Source organism: Mus musculus, chromosome 10, assembly GCF_000001635.26.
Source record: "Mus musculus strain C57BL/6J chromosome 10, GRCm38.p6 C57BL/6J".
Taxonomy (NCBI): domain Eukaryota; kingdom Metazoa; phylum Chordata; class Mammalia; order Rodentia; family Muridae; genus Mus; species Mus musculus.
In genome coordinates this window covers 65472485-65494153 of record NC_000076.6, presented here as the reverse complement: position 1 = coordinate 65494153, position 21669 = coordinate 65472485, and positions in this window count along the sequence as shown.

The following is a 21669-nucleotide window of genomic DNA, read 5'->3' as shown; positions in this document are numbered from 1 at the left end:
AGGAACTGCCATATCATACAGAATAAAGTTAGAGAAGTGTGAACATTCAAGCTTTACTAATTTTAATGTCTATCTCTATATTCTTTCTCACTGTAAATGACTTATTTACAGCAAAGAATCTCCTCCAATGATGCAAAGCAGTTTATCCACATTAAAAGTCTATAGTGACTGTGAGATGAGGACAGCAAGAATAAACAGAGGTTATCTCATTTTGGGTTTCAATACACATAGCACTATTTTGTTTCTACAAAGTTTTCATGAAAGCTTTCCCAAATAACTTATCTTTGGTTTATTGAGAAATTATTTTCAAACACATCCCAATGTGCATACACAGGAAAACAAATAATCTGTGCTGATTGCAATCATTATATTTAGAAGCTTAACTATTTAATAAATGTCAGGCATCCAGGGGGACAAACCAGCAAGAGTATTGATGAGATACAGTGTAGTTGTGGATCCAAGTCCTTGGTGTGTGTCTTAGTGCTGAGATGCCAAATTTCTTGATGTTCTACCCAGGGATTCTCTTAATAGTCATTACTGTTCTAGGTGAAGTTTGAAAAAAGTTCTGGTTTTGACACCAATATTTTATACCAATAAGGATAGATTTATACAAACTGAAAAGAAATCAGACAACCAACTGGAAATAAATTATGTCTTCATAGATATCAATAAAATAAAATATTTGCCAATCACCAGAGAATGAGAATCATTTTATCATTTAACCACCAAGCAAAATATGGGCTATTTCTATTAAATCATTTAGAAGTTCCCTTTCTCATATATTTAAGCATTTAAGCATTCCCTGGTGACTCTGCCTCTTGGTGCTAACCCAGCTTAGCTCATACCCACATACCCTCTAAGCTTTCCCATCTAGACAATTTATATTTGTTTGTGTGTGTGTGTGTGTGTGTGTGTGTGTGTGTGTGTGTGTGTGTGTGTCAGCAGCTAACCCCTAAAAGGACTTTCTATGATGGATATTCAGCAGCCACATTGACCACCATGCCATTCTGGTCTCTTTCAAATTATTCTTTGTCATGTAGCAGCCTGCCAGCAGGAGTCCTTCCTCCTAACTTACCTGCAGCCTGGGGACTCCACTTCTTGGTGCAGACTTTGGTCCCTTACTTCTTTCTTGATGGCCCTCTAAATCTTTCCTCCTAGTTCATCTTCATTCCTTTCTGTCACCTGAAGATCCAGAAAAGCACTCATTACCAGGACCCCACAGCTACCAACTTGCCTAGGTACATCCTTCTGCTGTATCCAAGAAACACATCATAGCATCAAGGATAGATTTTACCTCAGTGTTAAAGGATGGAAGAGACACTCAAAGCAAATTAACCTAAGAATCAAGTTTGTATAGGCATTTTTTGTAGCTTACAAAATAGACTTAAAAACAAAACATATCAGAAGAGACTACATATTCATCAAAGGAAATTCCACCACGAGAACATTGCAATTCTTTTGTTGATATTTCTTTATTTTTATTTTTATGTATGGCTGTTTCGCATATATGCATATTTTTGTACCACATGTGTGTATAATGTTCAGGGAAACCAGAAGAGGGTGATGGATTCAGTGACTCTGGATTTTCGTATGGTCTGAGCCCCATTTGGGTGTTGGGAATTGTACCGGATTCCTCTGAAAGAGCAGCTAGTTCCCTTAAGCCTAAATCTATCTCTCTAACTTGACATTGCAATTCTTAACCTTATTCAGTAAACACAGGGGGCAACAAGGTTTATAAAAAGAACTAGAGCTTAAATCGTACATTGACTCTCATACATTGATAATGGGAATTCTACTCTCACCAGTAACAGGTTCTTCAGATAAAATCTAAGCAGAAAAATGTTGGAGACAACTGATTATAAATCAAATGTATCTAAGAGTTATTTACAGAATATTCCACCCAAGCTTAAAATAATATATTCATTTTTTAGGACCTCATTGAACCTTCTCCAAACCTGTCCATATACTGAAACACATAGAAGGTCTCAGCAGATACAAGAAAATTGCAAAAACATTTCATACACCCTATTTGATCACAATGGATTAAAATCACACGTAAACAACAACAGAAAGAAGAGAAAGCTTACAGAATCTTGAAAACTGAACAGCTCTACTTAAAGAAAAATAGGTAAAGACAGATATTAAGAAAGAAATCAAATACTTTCTAGAATTGGATAGAAATGAATACATAAAATACTGAAGCTTATGGGACAAAATGAAGGCAGTCATTAAGAGGCTAATTCATAGCACTAAGTGTCTACATTGAAGAGGAGGAGGAGAAGAGAGAAAAGAAGGAAGAGGAGGGGGAGGAAACAGAGGGGGAGGAGGAAGGGGGGGAAATATCATACTAGTAACTTAAAATCACATTTGAAAGGTATACAACAAAAGCAGAAAGCCACAAACAAAAGTATAGACAATAAGAATTAATCAAACTGAAATATTTCATTAGAAACAAAAATAATAAAATAATTAACAAAACATGCAACAAGGAGTGCACCAGGTGGGACACACGGATCTCACTTGGAAGGGGAATAGAAAATATTTCACTGGTAGACTTGGGGTGCGTGGGAATGGAAACAGGGAGACCAGGTGAGGGTGTGGGGAAATAGAATACTTGAGGAGGAGATGATTGAAATGAGTAGCCACTTCAGAGGTGAGGCAGAAACATAATACCATGGAAATGCTCAGGAGTCCCCAAGGATTGTGGGGCAGTGGGCTGTGCACAGACAGCCTGGTGGATCCAAAGGTCTGGAACCCTGGTGATTCGGTGGGTGGTTACTTCCGTTTGCATGGGACAGAAAGTGTTCAACCATGTTTCCTGGGCCCCAGCTCCTGTCGCAGTTACAGCCCCCGATGCCCCCCACAGGAGAGGTGTGTGGCTATCAGTCACACAGGAGCAGCACCAAGTCTTCCCACGTGCAAATAATGTTTCCCCAAGTTCTCAGTCCAAGTCGATGAGAGGTGCCTGTGGTTGAACCCTGAATCACCCACAAAATTGTATATAAATACTATCCAGGGAATTAAAGGTATGTAAGAACTACTCCATTGTCCGAGGTTTCTGTCCTAAGAGCTGTAACACTTGGGAAGAGGTCTGCTCTCCTGAAACACTGCCTGAAGCTCCACTATACTCACTGGCTAGTAGGCCTCTCATCAGCCCAGCCCAACAGGTCTCAATGCAGGGTGTCTCAGAGTAACCTGGTAACCTGGAAGGCACAGCAGAGACAGAGGTGGAGCCAACTGCAGCAGCAGAAGCAGTGGAAGTGGACTTCTACTCCCTTCCTGCACTAGCTTCTCTTTGCTGGAACTCTCTTGTACCAGGCTGGGCCAGAGATCTCTGTAGAAAGCCTTCTGTACACAGGCCAGCAAAGGGTGATCCTGTAAGCAAAGGCAGCTAGTCATGGGGAATACAGAGCCTGAATCAGTCATCTTCTGTAGCCAGGCAAGGCTTCTACTGAAGGAATTAGGACACCAGACCAGCCACAGAACCTTTGACATACAATTTGTTATGCCTGTGAGACATGCTTTGGTACCAACCAGTGACAGGCCCAACTTGAGACTCATACCACCAGAAGAAAACCGTGCCTGAAGTTTTCTGGAAGGTCAGGAACCAGAGTTTGGATAGCCCAGACATCTAGGATAGAGCCAAACATGATCTGAAAAACAAAACAAAATGAAACAAAAGTCAATGTAATGATTTCTAATGATAAACTCTTATACCAGAGCTTAGCATAATTCTCATTAGAGAGGCTTCATCCATCAACTTATGGAAACAGATGTGCAAAGCCACAGCCAAATATTAGGCATATCCAATGGAATAGGAGGAAAAGGAATTGTGAGAGCCAGAGAGTGAAGGACAGGAGAAGAAAAAAGCCCATAGAATCAACTAACAGGCTACTTATAGGGGCTTACAGAGACTGAACGGTCAATCAGGGAAATTGTGTGGGTCTGACCTAGTTCCTCTGTGTGTGTGTGTGTGTGTGTGTGTGTGTGTGTGTGTGTGTGTGTGTGTGTTATAGTTGTGTAGTGTGGTATTCTATTCTTGTGAGAGTTGTAAAACTGGAAGTATGGACTGTCTCTGACTCTTTTGGCTAATTTTGGGACCCTTTCACTCATAATGGCTTGCCTTAGCTAACAGTAATATGAGGGGAGGTGCCTAGTCTTACTGTACCTTGACATGACATTTTTGGTTGATATCCCTGCGAGGCCTGACCTTTTCTGAAGAGATATAGAGATGTTGATAGGGAGAGACTTGGAGGAGAGGAAGAGGGGGAATCTGTGGTGGGGACATAATATATGAGAGAAGAATAAATAAAATTAGGGGAAAAAGAAAAAAAATCAGTGAAATAAAGAATTACTTCTTAGAGAAACTCAGTAGCATTAACAAGCATTTATCCAAATTAATGAAGGGTGGAGGGAGAATATTCAAATTAACAAAATTGGGCACATAAAATCAGACAGAAATTTAGCCATATTTATATCACTTTCTGCTTTGATACCTTGAAGAATGAATCTCCCTAAACCAGAAGTTCACTATTTTTGCTGAAGTGGTTGGGGAGCAGTGTCTAGGGATGCTGTCTCCAGTATTCAATGCTGGGGGTTGTAGAAACAAAATAATGTCTGACTTTCTCTGTGGGTTCTAGAATTTCAACTTTCTGGTCTTATACTACTAGTCAAAGAATTTTGTAGCAATTTGATAAAAAGGTTCAATTTTTTTAATATGTGTACTATTTTACTGTAAAATTCTACTTACAAAAAAAATAATACCAAGGACATACATGGAAAGACGTACATAAAATCCTGCTTATTTGAGAAGGATTAAGGTTAAGAACACTGGTTATTCTTCCAAAGGACCCAAGTACAGTTCAAACTCATACGGCAACCCACAACTATCTGTCCTTCCAGTTGCAGGGGATATGGTGCCTTCTTCTGGTCTCAGTGAGCATCAGACATTCATGTGGTACAAAGACATATATGCAATCAGAGTAAGGTTATAACAGGGCATGGCTGAAAATACAGATATTATGTGAGTGGCTAGTGAAATTTTGATATCTCCCTCCGTGGATTGTGTTGTTATTAATGATTCAGTAGCATTACTGAGTGCTTCCAGTGTACTTGGTACTAGATTAACTTCCTTTATTCAAATGGTTCACTCTTGATCTTCAGAATAACTACCTCATTCCTTTATAGAGAAGGAAATTAAAACTTGCCAGGGCTAATTAACCTTCTTGAAGTTATATCAAAAGTAGAAGTTGGAAGTACATTTTGAAACAGACACATATTAGTTTCATACTACATCACTGTTAGAAATAATTATAGGAAGTATTCATTCAATTATTATGGACTGTCAGCACATCATTCTATAGCCTGCAGCAAAGGCAGATTTAAGACTAATTTTGTAGGGAGCTATATAGAAAGTATATCAGTTACATATTGAGTTTTCTAATTGCATACATTTGATTGCATACAAAAGTGTTCCTTCTGAACCACGTAGTATAGTTTATTATTGTACACTAATATTTTGTGCATACATAGAAATAAATTTATGGAACAGTACTTTGGGTATTTTGAAGGATGGTAAAATTAATAAAGTTCCATGTTTTTCTTATAGATTTATAAGACTTACTGAAAGTTGAATGGCTCCCTTTTTATTTGTTTTCAGTGTTCTCTGTAGTCAGTGGAGAACATGCAGGCACAGTAGAAAGTGTGGCACAGCTAGATGCCAGGGCATCAAAGCAAGAATCCGAAACTGAATTCCCAAAGCCTCTGGAGCTGAAACATGTCTCTTTCGATTCCTCCTAGTTCAAGATATTCATGACCAGAATCTTGATTTAATAAGTGCACAGAGTCGGATCGATTTACCAAAGACAGACTCTGAATGAGAAAGAATGCAGGTCCACAGGAATAAACATAAACTTTATATTTGGAAGAAAAAAAATATCTTCTTTAAGGAAAATAATGTGCATGTGTGTGTGTGTATTTTAATGGTGTATGTAGATGCTAATGTATGTTGTATCACTTCTACATTTAACTATAACATCTATCATCTACATTTAACTCTATATTATATATATATATATATATATATATATATATATATATATATATATATATATATTCACTTTCACACTTATAAAGCATGTGGGCATGCACATACATGTATACATATCTGCTTCTGCTATGGAATCCATATGCTTGACTCAGTTATACAAATAGTTTTGTCTTGAATTTCAGAATTAGAAGTTCATTTGATTTTATGGTAGAAGATGCTGGGACAGGTCATGACATTTCAGTAGGCACTTGGCTTTTAGTGTGTGCATCAAAAGATCTAGCTTCCCAATGCTGATAAATACTCGGAAAAGCACCGAGTCAGAAGCAAAGCTGGAACTCCCCAGATAGGAACTTTTGACAAATTACCATCCACAATTTTACCATTGGGAAACTGTAAGGCTAGAACACAGTCAAAGGCAAAGATGAGAACCACTGTGCTCAGAGGTCTTAGGAGATTATCTAGAGAGATAAGATTGCAGTTAAGTAGCATGTACAAAGAAGGGTACAACATGGAGATAAGTGGAAGTCTGTCACAATCTGAGTGCAAGAAACTCAAACGGTTTTGAATTCATTTGTTTACTTTCCTGGTGTCTTCCTTCAGGAACATTAAAATGAAGTCTGCATTTAATTTACCAGTTAGAGCAGTGGTTCTCAACCTGTGGGCCGCAACACCTTTGGAAGTCGAACAATCCTTGCACAGGGGTTGCATGTCAGATATCCTGGATATCAGATACTTACAATACTATTCATAACAGAAGCAAAATGACAGTTATGAAGTAGCAATGAAAATAATTTTATGGTTGGGGGGGATCACCCTAACCATAAAACTGTATGATAGGGTCACAACATTAGGAAGGTTTAGAATCACTGAGTTAGAAGAAAGTACACATGATCAAATTGGGTTTAAGCCCAAGAAGTAAAGTGTTTCTAGCAGATTATTTCTACTACCTCCAACTCATCATTACCCCCAACTGTCTAGCATTGCAATATTAACTCTATAAAGAAACAACACTAAAAGCAGCTTACATATATCAAGTTTCTTCCCTTAAGAAAACTAAGTGAAACAGTATTAGAAATAGGTATGGAACAGATGTATCTCGAATGAACATGGAGACTTCATCATTTTGTGTGTGTATGATTAGAGTCCAGTTACAAGAAATCCAGGGCCATATGTTGCTTATTGTAGAAGCAGCTATATGGATTACAAAATCTGTCCTATGACCAGAGTACAATTACAGCCAAATATTTTAACTGTGTCAGAAAAAAAAATCAATTATTAAGAATAGCACTGCATGTCCAGAGAAATGTCTCTGTGGGTAACATTCTTGCTATGCAAGCATAAGGACTCATTCCGGTCCCTGATTCCCACATATAAACCAGTTGTGATGGTTTGCATCTGTAATCCCAGAGTTCACTGGTCAGATTAGCAGAAATAGCAAGCTCTAGATTCAGTGAGAAGTCCTGTCACAAATTAAGGTGGAGAAGCAGCTAAAGAAGGCATCTCATTACTAATTTCTGGACCCCACATGTACCTGTAGACAGCTACATGAACACACATGTAAATATAGATTACAAGCACACACACACACACAAACACACACACACACACACACACACACAGAGAGGAGGGGAATGGAGGGAGATACAGAGGCAGAGACAGAGACAGAGACAGAGACAGAAACAGACAGAGACAGAACTCACTGGACTTAAATGATTATCAATGTAGTCATTGGGAACTTGGTAGAAAGGTGTAGAATGGGGAATTATGTTATCTCATTGTAAATATAGATAGATCATTACTAACCAAATATATGGGTGTTATTTTCATTTTTAAACTCAGCTCTTTTGGTCTGATGCTATCTGTTTGTCAATTCTATACGTTAACTCTGTTATACATTTTATATTCACATGCCATTGTTAGTGATAATAATGTTATATGATTTTGAAGTTGCACTGACAGTTTCTCTGTGAGGGTACAAGGTGCATTCTCTTAATTGTGGTAATGAAAAAAGAAAAAGACCAGGCAAGCAACAGAAAGTGAATTAGACAGCAAATTACAATCAGGTTTTAGATCTGACATTTCATATGAAAAGAAAAAGCCAAAAACAAAACTCTGTAAGTTGTTAAAGTGAGAGCAAACCCAAGAGAATGAAAATTACAAAAAAAAAAAAAATTGAAGAGAGGGAAATCAATATGCAAGTTAATTTGAAAGATTAAAACTACACAGTATCACATAGTATACAGTTTTCTTTGTCCTAAGAATGCTGAATAGTCTACAGGCATTCAGCAAGCCCTTAGATGTTCTCTCTCCTCAAACTACAAGGCAGTGCAGCACCAAACACTTCAAGTGTGTGATATTGTGTTAATAGCATGCCCATCAATATTCCCAAACTCTCTGTGAAATGCAAAATAAGGTTAATGATAGGTACTTAAAATTAAATTATGATGAAAAGAATTTGTTCTCTAATGCACTTTCAAGCCACACAGGGGATGCACAAGCTAATCCCTGTGATTTATGAGTGGCAAAGACTTCCCCATCTCTGCCCTAAATGTCTCCAAGGCTCTGGGCCAGTGGGACAATGGTAATTTGCAAACCTCCAAGAATGTGATAAAATATATACCATCATGTTTTGAAAAAAAATACTTAAGCTTTATTGAGCTATAAATACCAGTGTGAGACTTCAGTAACAAAGAAAATTATTTTTATTTACTTTCCATGCCCTGGTGGTTTCTAAAAGGTCATCTGTCTTAGCTATGCACTCTCAGGCTTTTAAAAGACTTTTTTTTTTTTGAATCTAGTTTTAGAGGTCAAATTGAACTTTAAAGTTGTGAGAAATAGTGATGTCTTTCAGCATCTCAATTTTCTTGTCATACTAGTCATTCTTAATCTCTCTAAGCAGCCTTTCTTTGTAATGTAGATTTGTTCTTAATGTGACAACATATGTTTGCTTTAATCATTTCATGCATCTTATGTTAAATTCTATATTTTTATTATTTTGCTATTATTTCTTCTACTAATGAGTTCGCACGTGCTTAGAAATCCCCATCATCTCCATTTGAGTCATTCTTTCATTATGACTAATTTTAAAAAAATGACACTGAAGTTCTAAGATACTATTCTTGAATATTTTATGTTGCAAGGGGATGGGTATAACTTGTTTTTTTTTTTTTTTTTTCTACTGAGTGATATTACCTCTTCCTGGTTCCAACCCTTTTTAAAATAGATTTATTTGTTATAATTCTTTAATCTGTAAAACTAATTATAGCATACAAACACATAGTATGTAGTAATTTATGTAAAAATCTTAGGATACTACATGACCACCAGTTTGAATAGAAAAGCCATATACTGGGCTGGAATGATGATGAGGTGCTTAAAAGCAAATAATGCTCTTTCAGAGGGCTCAAGTTCATTCCCACTATCAATGTTGGGTAATTTATAACTATCTATTATTTCAGCTTTAGGGAATCTTATACTAGATCTTCTAGGAACTGTATTCATATGTATAACCTCCTTCCATCCCAAACAGACACACACACACACACACACACACACACACACACACACTTAAAAATAAAATACAGGTTTAAAATCCAGATATTTGATTATCAATATTTGGTGTATACAAAAGAAAATCTATCTTTTTCTGCAGAAGTGGATGTGAAATACTTGAAGTTATATGGACAAAGGGAACTAGAAGATAGAATGCAGGAGTGAAAGGGGAGACTCTGATGCAGACAGTAGACACAAGGGGATATATTCCATGATGTATGATGGAACTGTGAGACTTGCACTAGGATGGATAGATAGATAGATAGATAGATAGATAGATAGATAGATAGATAGATAGATAGATGAATAGAGAGATGAATAGATGGAGGGATAAAGAGAAGGATAAAGTGATAGATGAAGGATGGATAAAAAGATAGGGGAACAGATAGATGATAGATAAATAGATAATAGACAGAGACAGACAAACAGATGTGTTTTGTTTTCTATAACTATCAAAAAATAAGTTTATGAGACTTGTAAAGAGTAAATTTTGTGAATCCAGTCTAGGAGTGATTGGTTACATTGGTCTAGGAGGGGCAATATATCATAGGCAAATTTGGTGGAGCAAAACATGCCCCTTATAGGCAGAGAACACAGAGTGCTGTTATGAGTTAGAAGTTATGCACTCCCCTTTGAGGAACATTCTCAATTACCTAAAGACTTCCCTGTATATTGGAGCTCTTAATGTTGTATCACCTTTCACTAAGCTTCCTGGTACAATTAAGACCTAAACCATACCAAATCCAACCTCACGTGCTAAACTTAGTTATTATCATTACAATTTATTTTTTGTTGTTTACTTTTTATTAGATATCTTTTTATTTACTTTTCAAATGTTTTCCCCTTTCCTGGTTCCCTCTCCGAAAACGCCCTATCCCATCCCCTCTTCCCCTGTTCTCTCCTAAGGAAAGTATTAAATCTTGAGCACTGGGTTTGAGCAATAGAGTTAAGATTGCTATGTACTGTTTGGGGGAGTGGATTTGCTCTCGTCCACCCTTTTCCAATACTTTGATCCCCATGTTTTTTTTCTCTCTTCTCCGTGACAATGCTTAGCAAGATGCACAAGGAATATCCATTTATATAATATGAAAAAAAATTCTCATCTTGATTTTGTTTTTATTTCTTTGGCTACAGAGCTTTGAGAAGATTAATTCTCTTATTCATGATTATTATTCAGTATTGTGACTTTATGCAAAATGACACATGGTGTTGTGTTGAAACTTTGTCCTGATACCTAGCAGGACTTGTGAGTATTGAATGGATCATAGAGACATCAAAATTCACCAGTATATTAATAAAACAATAGACTAGCGGTCCACTTGGAGAAAAGTGCCTAGTTAGAAGAACAGAGGGTATTCTGGGGGAAGTGTACATTTAGTCTCTAGTTGTTCTCTCTATGTTTTCTAACTGCTCTCGGCTAAATGGCTTTTATCTGCCATGCTAATCCTTCATGATATTTCTTTTCTTATACAGACAAAAGCATTGGATCTAGCTGATCATAAAGACACCATGAACAATGAGCTAAGTAAATCCTTGATTCTTTAACTTGTTTCCTTCTTGTTTTCTGCTACAGTGAAGAAAGATTAAGTCTCTGATATTTATACCTAGTAGAATTTGAAAATCAAGAGATAAGAGTGGCACATACAGAAAGTCTTCTGTGTCATTGGTGAAGGAGCAATAGCAAGATAAAATTTGCATAAAAATCATCACATCGTTAGCATTAGATGGAATGTGTTTAAAGCATCACTGTAGTACAATCCTATATATTTCCTTGGCCAAGTATCTTAACCCATCAGTGTTTGCAGGGGTATATGTTGTGTAAAATTAAAATGATAATTAAACAGCATAATTCAATGAATGTTGTGGGTTATGAAAATCTTGCATCCTTTTCTATCAAGAATAAATGAACAAGCTTACAGAAATTTAAGGAAAAGAGCAATTAGATTACATTTGACTATGTTTTTTGATACTATGTATTTGCTTCCTTCCTCTCTCTCTCTCTCTCTCTCTCTCTCTCTCTCTCTCTCTCTCTCTCTGTACATTCATGCATACATTTGTGTGGTGGTGTGTGTGTGTGTGTATGTGTGTCTGTGAGTGAGTGTGTATTCATGCTTACATATATGTCATGGTGGGGAACAGAAGAAATTTTCAGTTTTTTTTTCCTTCTGCCATGTGGGTACCAGGTTTAGAACATGGAACATCTCAAGACTTATGACGAAGGGTTTTACCATTTACCCTCTGAGACATCTTACTGACCAGACAGTGATTAATTTCAATTTAAACAATTTGTCTGAACTTAAGCAGACATTTTGGTGCTGTTGAAAATTATATGACATGATACTAAGAATTATATGACATGATTGTTGCAGAAGTTATAGCCAGTCAAACTCATCTACTCTCAGAAGCCGATTTAAAAAAAAAAAATACTAGTTTAAGGTCATTTATAAGGTATTTAAAACCAAAGAAAAGTTTAGTGATATGAATTTAAGGGAAGTTGAGACATTCTTTAGAATTACATAATTCAATATGTAAATGTATTAATCAAAACAATATAAAAATATTGAAGAGGTTCTTGCAGAGGAAGTAAGAGGTCTAAAAAGCACATGAAAACTGAAATATGCAAATAAAAGTGGTAAATGGCTGGTGATCTCCTAGAAAAATAAAAAAAGAAAATCAGAATGCTAAAAATGCTCCCAGCTAATTATGTTTAAGGAAGAAGACACATTGGAGTGAATATTTTACTTGCACCAAGCAAATGCATTGTTATTGTAGAGATAAACTTAGCAGACATTCCTTGGCTGGTGGCATTAAACATTAAAATTAAAATTAATCCTTCTATTTTAGATGTTGGTTCACCAAGCAACCTGCCTATTAATTTTTTATCTCCCATATATCTTGTCTAAGAGAGAGGATGCATTCTTGGCGAACTCAAGACTCTATCTCTTTCTCAGAAATATCATTCTCAGTGTAAGTTGATATATTGCTATCCCAACATTGATGCATTAGTGACTATAAAGAAGTTACTAAGTCTGCCCTTCAGCAAAGTTAGATCTATTTTGATGGCATGACATATGAGATTTTGTGGCCTGCCAACTCTACTGCAAAAGTTGATCTTAGCTGTAAGTACCAATAACTTCTACCCTGGTGTTTTGATCCATACGTTACCAAAGTTTATCTGCATATTTTAAAATTAACCATGTCTAGGTTTTATATCAAAATTACATGCTTACAAACTTGGTAAGGTATGCTAATTTCATATAAACACAAATGCTTAGATTAGGTCATCCTGGTGGTGTAGCCATAAGGATTTCAATGGCATTGTTCACACTATTCAGTGCTGTTTGTAAAACTAGATGTGAACAAATACTGGCAACCTGTTTGCAAACACAAATCTGCTAGACAAATATTTCTGTGAGAATGTACAGGAAGTAGAAATCTTGGCATGTGTTCAGTTAGAATAAAAACAACATATACCACTTATGAAATTCATGATCATACCACAAGTTTATGAATTGCACCATTGTTTATATTTTTGGAAACTGTTTGGAAATCAACTAAGGAAAAAATGAACGAAACACTGATTTGCAAATTTGATATTATTACAAAATAATCTTCTCAGAAATAAACTTGGGGGTACTTAAAAGCCTCGAGAGGAGAGAAACCCGCCCCCCCAAAAACAGGGATTAAAAGAAGTATTGCATGTAAATATAAGCAAGTCAGGATGGTTGGACTGAGGAGAGTGTTCATAAAGAATATGTTCAATGGAGGCCGGAGAAAGTAACAACATAGAAAAGGTACATTGGACTTTTAGAATGTTATATGTCACTTCTTGTGTGAATGATGATGATATTGCTGTAGGTATATTTCAGAAACTAGACAGACTAACAAACTTTGAAGAAAAGAAAGGAGTGATTTTTTTTGTTCCCAAAGACTCATTCAGCAGAAATAAGCAGGCACTCCATAGGAAAATTGATCACATTGGTCTGTGGTCGTCTTATCTAAGAAACAAATTAGTGCCTTGAGGTGTTGGAGAATCTTCCTTCTCTTTTATTTATAGTTAACAAGCATTGCATATGAAAACAAGTCAAAAATAATAGAATGTATTTGAAAACTCTTGTCTCATATATAGATAAAAGTTTTGTTCCCTGCTGTGGGAAATATTAATGTATCTGGCCAAGTTTCTTTTCTTTTGATGGGAATGAGGACAGAGCAGCCAAGAGTTTCCCAATCTTCTAAGACATTGAAAGCTAGAGAAATGCTTCCCAGTTTATTTTGAGATATCTTTTAACATATATGTATAAGGTGAGTCTTCTGAAGATGTTTCCAAAGAATGAGAAACCTGCTAGAAATTGTTTTGGAGATAAGAGCAATCTCTTTGTCTGGGGATCAGATTTCATAATATATATGATATAAAAAACATAAAATATACTTTGGAGGATATTTGTTCCCTTAATGTCATCTCTAACTTCTGGATTCCTCCAACATCTCTCTCTTAACTTCATTTCCTCTTTGGTTTTCCTTTCCTCATTTAAAATTTTCCGTGTTTTATAATGATAATATAATTACAGTTCTTCCTTCTCTTTCCTACCTCTCAAACCCTTTCATATACTCTTCTTTGATCTCTTTCAAGCTTATGGCCTTATTTTCATTCATTGTTATTACACGTGTATATGCACATCCATATGTATCCCTAAACATAGCCTTCTTATTTTGTATAATGTTACTTTTGTGTATGTTTTCAGACTGACCATTCGATGTTGGGTAACCACATCATATGGTCTTTCTGGGAATGACTTTCTCTTGTCTTCAGCATTTATTAGTTGCATGTAGTTCTCTTTGTGTAAGCATTGAAACCTGTGGACTATTGCTATATTCTTTGCTAAGTTCAACCTTAGATAGCATTGTAGGTGGCTCTTTATAGGTATAGCTTCTGTCATTAACAGGAGACACAATCTCACAGAAAATATCCTAAGTATCTTAATGTTGCTCGTGTTTATGGGGTCATCTCCAAGAGCATGGTAACCTATCATGAGTCACATGCCTAATGAAGACAGATTCTTTTTCCTTTACCAGTCATCCCACCCTGTAGCATCTCAGCTCAGGGTGGGAATATATTTGCCTCTTTGTGTATCCAGCTTGATCTTGTATAGATGGTGGGAATTTATAAAAGCACTTATCCAAAAGTTTTTGACCAGAGAATTCCAGAAATTCACCTCAAACAAAATAAGCTATTAGCTTTGCTCTTGGTTACCCATCAAAACTTGATGGTATGACATCATTGCTGATGGTACCACATAAGTTGGTGATGGGACTTTGGGAAATCAACCTAGTATTAACCTTTAAGTTGCCTTTGTGCCGGTATCTTTCATAGTGCTGAAACATACTATGCTGAAAGAGAAACAAAGTTATCAGCAGTCTTACCTAACTATAACATCTGCAATATACAATAATGACAATCCTTGCAAAAATGATCATTGATCCAATGGCAGCATTAATGTTATGGGATGAATCAGCCACTTTTTGGTTAAATTTATGGCCTTTTTCACAGAAGAAAACACATGAGCAATGCAGTAAATCTGACCAAGAATCCATTATCAGCGATATCATAACCTACTATTATTATTTTGTTCAGTATATATGCACCATACTCTTCTTCTACACATATAATTCCATACAGATAGTTTAGTGAAGTTCTTAGTCCTTATTAGAGAACTGTCTTTGAAGTGGGTGGCAGTTAGTGCAAAGATCTACAACTGATGAAAGTGCAAAGGACAAATGTCTATGGAATGTAAATTGTACATCTACATCATGATGCCCTCCATGAAACCCTCAGAGAATATTGCAGAAGAAAGAATGGAAATATTGTAGTAGCCAGAAGTCATGGAGGACTGAGGTGGACCTGTGCATTCAGGAAAACATTTTTTAAGGGGAAAAATTCCCCACCTACCCAACCAACCAAACAGACAAAAAAACATGTATGTGTGTGATTCTTTCATAAGTACTTAAAGAGTTCATATATGAGAGGAAAAAGTTTAGTGGTACTTATATCCTAGAATTGAGTAGCAATCTTAACACATTTTGTACTTCTTACCACATTTCCATAATTTTATTCTTGTTTCATTACTTATCCCAAAGCTTAACTTAATTAGCAGTATCTGATAATGAATCAAGCAAATTGTGATTTTTTTTTTATATCTCTGTGTGGTTCTCAGAATATGACACAGATTTGACTAAACATATTCAGCTTATCTTTACTTCTCTCCTGAATTAATATGCATATATTTTGTGTTTATTTTTAGAATGGGAGATATTAGAGGTTGCTTGGATACAGAAGACTCCACATGACCCAGTTGCTTAACTTGGCTATTGTAGAAAACATACACTTATGTGTTTTTTCATTTGACTTGGTTGGATTTGATACACATGTAACATGAATGCTACCACTATTACTGTTAGGTAGCTAACTAGAAATTAGGAGACTTAACTGGGGATGGATTTTTCCCTTACAGTCATATTTGGACCCCATCTCCTGTATATATACTAAGGAACTGATTTCAAAGAAACGAAAGGAGAAGTATTACTAGAATCTCGCCCTGGTATTGGAAAAAAAAGATGAAATTGATGAAATTTGAAGAAGGTTGAGTTGATGAGGCTCCTTAAGGGCTATTAAGTGTAGGTTATCCCCTCCTGGTGAAGCATTCATACTTTTGTAGATTCCCTTTCCTTTTGTAAATTCTTTTTCATTTATTTTGCTGAATGATTTTTAATTGAAAAAATATTGTCTTATTCAGGGTTTCTATTCCTGCACAAACATCATGACCAAGAAACAAGTTGGGGAGGAAAGGGTTTATTCGGCTTACACTTCCATGCTGCTGTTTATTACCAAAGGAAGTCAGGACTGGAACTCAAACAGGTCAGGAAGCAGGAGCTGATACAGAGGCCATGGAGGGATGTTCTTTACTGGCTTGCCTCTCCTGGCTTGCTCAGCCTGCTCTCTTATAAAACCAAGACTACCAGCCCAGAGATGGTCCCACCCACAAGGGGCCTTTCCCCCTTGATCACTAATTGAGAAAATGCCTTACAGTTGGATCTCATGGAGGCATTTCCTCAACTGAAGCTCCTTTCTCTGTGATAACTCCAGCTGTGTCAAGTTGACACAAAACTAGCCAGTACAATTGACCCCTTGTCAACTTGACACACAAACATATCACTAGAAAGCCTCAACCCTTAATTTCTTATTCATCCCCAAGATCTAAACAACTTTAAAAGTCCCACAGTCTTTACATATTAAAAGTCAATCCCTTTAAAATGTCCAGTATCTTCTAAAATCCAAAGTCTTTTTACAATTAAAAATCTCTTAACTGTGGGCTCCACTAAAATAGTTTCTTCCTTCAAGAGGGAAAATATCAGAGCACAGTCACAATCAAAAGCAAAAGTCAATCTCTAACCATCCAATGTCTGGGATCCAACTCACAATCTTCTGGGCTCCTCCAAGGGCTTGGGTCACTTCTCCAGCCATGCCCTTTGTAGCACACACATCATCCTCTAGGCTCCAGATGCCTGGACTCCACTGCTGCTGCTGCTCTTGGTGGTCATCTCATGGTACTGGCATCTCCAAAACACTGCATGACCCCTTCAGTCCTGGGCCTTCAATTGCAACTGAGGCTGGACTTTCACCAATGGCCTTCCATGGCCTCTCACAGTGCCAAGCCTCAGCTGCTCTGCTCAACTCCTTCATGCCTTCAAAACCAGTACCACCTGGGTGACCCTTACACATTACCAAGTCCAGCCACAGCACAAGGTACAACTTTGGCTATATCTGGAACACAGCCACTGTGCTCTCAGAAAACACTTCCCAGAAGATGTCACCTCAATGATGCTGGTCTCTTCTTAATCACCGCTAATTTCTTAGCTCCAGCTAACCAGCATCAATAGTCCCAGTAATGCAAAGTTTTTGCTTTAGTAGTTCTGGTATCTTGTTAGTCACAGCTGATTCTTCAGCCCCAGCTAACCAGAACTACAGAATCTTCACAATCAAAACAGCAATGGCCCTGAAAAGAGTCTTTAATTTTCCCTCTGAAATTTCACAAGCCAGGCCTCCATCTTCTGCACTGTTCTCAACATTCTCTTCCAAGCTCCTACACAACATTCCACAGAGCTCTTAACAACGAATGGATCTTCAAGACCAAAGTTCCAAAGTCCTTCCACAGACCTCCCCAAAACATGATCAGGTTGTCACAGGAATACCCCACTCTGCTGGTACCAATTTGTCTTATTCAGGGTTTCTATTCCTGCACAAACATCATGACCAAGAAGCAAGTTGGGGAGGAAAGGGTTTATTCGGCTTACACTTCCATACTGCTGTTCATCACCAAGGAAGTCAGGACTGGAACTCAAGCAGGTCAGAAAGCAGGAGCCGATGTAGAGGCCATGGAGGGATGTTCTTTACTGGCTTACCTCTCTTGGCTTGCTCAGCCTGCTCTCTTATAGAACCCAAGACTACCAGCACAGAGATGGTCCCACCCACAAGGGGCCTTTCCCCCTTGATCACTAATTGAGAAAATGACTTACAGTTGGATCTCATGGAGGCATTTCCTCAACTGAAGCTCCTTTTTCTGTGATAACTCCAGCTGTGTCAAGTTGACACAAAACTAGCCAGTACAAATAGTATTTGAGTTTTCATGTCCAGTCTTGATTGAATAGATTGAATTACAGACAGCCCAGAAGAACATAAAATTACTACTAGTATCCAGCAGTGGTCATCTAATTAAGGACAAAGGCATACTATTGTCCCCTCATTTGAGATAATTCAAATAGATTTGCCAATTACCTGGTCAGGAAATAAAGCTTTAAGAAGCAGAGTTTTCCAAAAACATGAAATAACTGCATAAATTATGACTCAACATTTAGGTTGCAACAATAGGATATATGCCCATCAATAAGAGTATATCTTATACAGAGCTCTCTCTAACTACCCACAATCATGCAGTATGAGTGTTTTTCTCCATACTAGTTCTTTGGGCTTTTGTTAACCCTAAGTCTATCTCTTAAGTCTATTTCATTTTGTTCTGTATTCAGAGGCCCTGAAACTAGGGTGATTTCTATATTATATTCTGTGTGTCTATTCTCAATTTTTTGAATGGAGAACAAACAACAAGGGAACCCAAAGTACACTGGGACAAGGTTTTGGAAATAATATTATTTATAACAATCTCAGAGATGGGTAGAGATTAATACTTTGGATAGCATATTAATCATCAGTATGTTCTCAACAAACATATATATGTGTGTGTGTGTGTGTGTGTGTGTGTGTGTGTGTGTGTGTATAAACATACATATACATGGCATATAATGTAAAGAGGGAGAGAGAGAATGAGCAAGAGAGAGAGAGAGAATGCTGTATTTAATAAGTTTCCTTGGTCATTGTTTTTTGATTTTTTTTTGTCTTTGATTTTTGTTTGTTTGTTTGCTTTGTCAGAGCAATAGAAAAATGAATAAGACAGAAGTTGCAGAAGTTGTTACCAGAAGTGGTATATTGCTGTGCAGGACTAAATATCCTGTTTTTTGGAGGAATGAGGAAGACTTTGAGAATATGGACAGCTTAATCAGTAGTCTGAGTAGGAGTTGGAAGAGAGTGGTGCTAAGAGCAATGTGGATTATGGAGGCCTGGTTAAAGAGGTTTCACAGGGGGACAGTTTTGGCAACTGGGCTACACATCTCTCCTGTGATATTATGGCAAAATTTTGGCTGCTTTTCCCTTGAATTAAAATCTTCCTCTGGAGGCTAAATTAAAGAGTTTTGGACTAATTTCATTGACAGAGGATATTTTAAGATAGTCTAATATTGACTATACCATGTAATTATTCGTGACCGCTCTTATGCAGGTCCACAATGAAAAAGACTACAAAGGAAAACAATAAATATAAACTGTAGAGCTTGGGAAGAAAAATAGCATCAGGAAATGTGATGTTGAAAGGAAGACTTGTGGTAAAACAAGATGAAAAGGAAAAAAAAAAAAGAGAGAGAGAGAGTAGTGTCCATAGGGTGAGACACTACCCAGTTAATTCTAAACTTGTTAACAGAAAAGACCTAAGTCATTATCTATTTAAAAAAATTTGTGCAAATATCAGTCAAGGAGGGAGCTAGTTCACAACCCACACAGCAGAACTTGGTAGCATGGCCATGTGGCTATAGTAAACAGATTGCCATGAATCTAGGAAGAGTTTGGACTTTGGACTTTTAAGCACTCTTGAGACTGAAAGACTATGGGGACTTTTGAAGTTGGATTAAGTACATCTTGCATTAGGATATAGCTAAAACATAATGAAGACTAGGAGCGAAGTATAGTGGTTTGAATGAGAACCACAATATTTTTCCATGTGCTGCATACTTGTTTCCTTCTCATTAGAACTGTTTGAAATGATTAGGAGTTGTGGCCTTGTTGGTGGTGTTTCACTGTGTGGTCTATGAAGTTTCAAAATCTCTTACCATTTTCAGTTAGGACTATCTCTTTCTACCTGTCTCCATCTTGTAGATGAGGATATCCATTCTTAGCTGCCATTTCAGAGTCGCACCTTCCTGCCTGCTGTCGTGATCCCCTGCCCATGGTGATCATGAACTCTTACCTCAGGAGCCATGAACTGAGAAATTAGACTCATTCTTTTATTACATTGTCCTAGTTGTGGTGTTTGGTCACAGTGATAGTAAAGTAGCAAAGAACAACAAGTATCTAGATTTGTATTATGCAAATTAGATATTCAGAGAAGGCAGCACTGTAGTTTGTTTTTTAATAAGGCATTTTTATTAGCTATTTTCTTCATTTACATTTCAAATACTATTCCCAAAGTCCCTATACCCTCCCCCTGCCCTGCTCTCCAACCCACCCACTTCCTCTTCCTGGACCCAGCATTCTCCTGTACTGGGGCATATGATCTTCACAAGACCAAGGGCCTCTCCTCCCACTGATGGGCAACTAGGCCATCCTCTGCTACATATGCAACTAGAGACACAGCTCTGGGGGGTACTGGTTAGTTCATATTGTTGTTCCTCCTATAGGGTTGCAGATCCCTTTAGCTCCTTGGGTACTTTCTCCAGTTCCTTCATGAGGGGCCCTGTGTTCCATCCAACAGATGACTGTGAGCATCCACTTCTGTATTTGCCAGGCATTGGCATAGCCTCACAAGAGAGAGCTATATTAGGGTCCTGTCATCAAAATCTTTCTGGCATATGCAATAGTATCTGGGTTTAGTGGTTTTATATGGGATGGATCTACCAAAGAATAAAAGACTGAGGACAGTCTTCCAATAGCATAGGTTCCAAACTAAATGCCACTAAATGCCATACAACACTGCTGTTTTAGCTCAGTGCTAAATGCAAGAGCACAAATGATATCTTCAACTCAATGCAGAAAGTTTGGAAGTATTCTTGGTTATTTTTGCAAAGCTTAGTATTTGTCTTTTTCAAGTTTCTGGGATTCCATGAGGCCAACTCATCACTATGGTTGGTTAGTTGGTTTTCTTAATCTGTGAATTAAAATGCTAATTTCAACTGAAATTATTCATGGAGTTATTCTTGTACTAACTGTGGATTGAGCATATTTCAGGACAACCTGTATTTTAATCCAGTTGTCACATAAAATTAGCAATCCAAACAAAATTCTTCATTGTTTCTAAAAGTCTATACATTTCCTAGAAAGAAATTAAATTATGAATGTTTATGTTTTTTAATCTGATTTTCTTAAGATTCTCAAATACTGTGCTGTCTCTACCTATTTTATTTTACTATTAAATAATATCCTTTCAATTGGTTTTCTAAAGAGCATATAAAAATTGTACCAAAGGACTTTTATAAAATTATGGTATCATTTTAAAGAATTATCAATCGTTCTAAAATTATTATATATACAAAATAACAAGTTTGTTTATAGTGTTTACTTTGGTAAAAAGACATGATACTCAGGTCTATGTAAAAATTACATGAATGTGAGTGTGTGATATAGTTATGAAAGTTAGAAATTTTGGGCATGTGGCTTAAATAAACATTATTTATTTATAAAATAAAATTTAGAG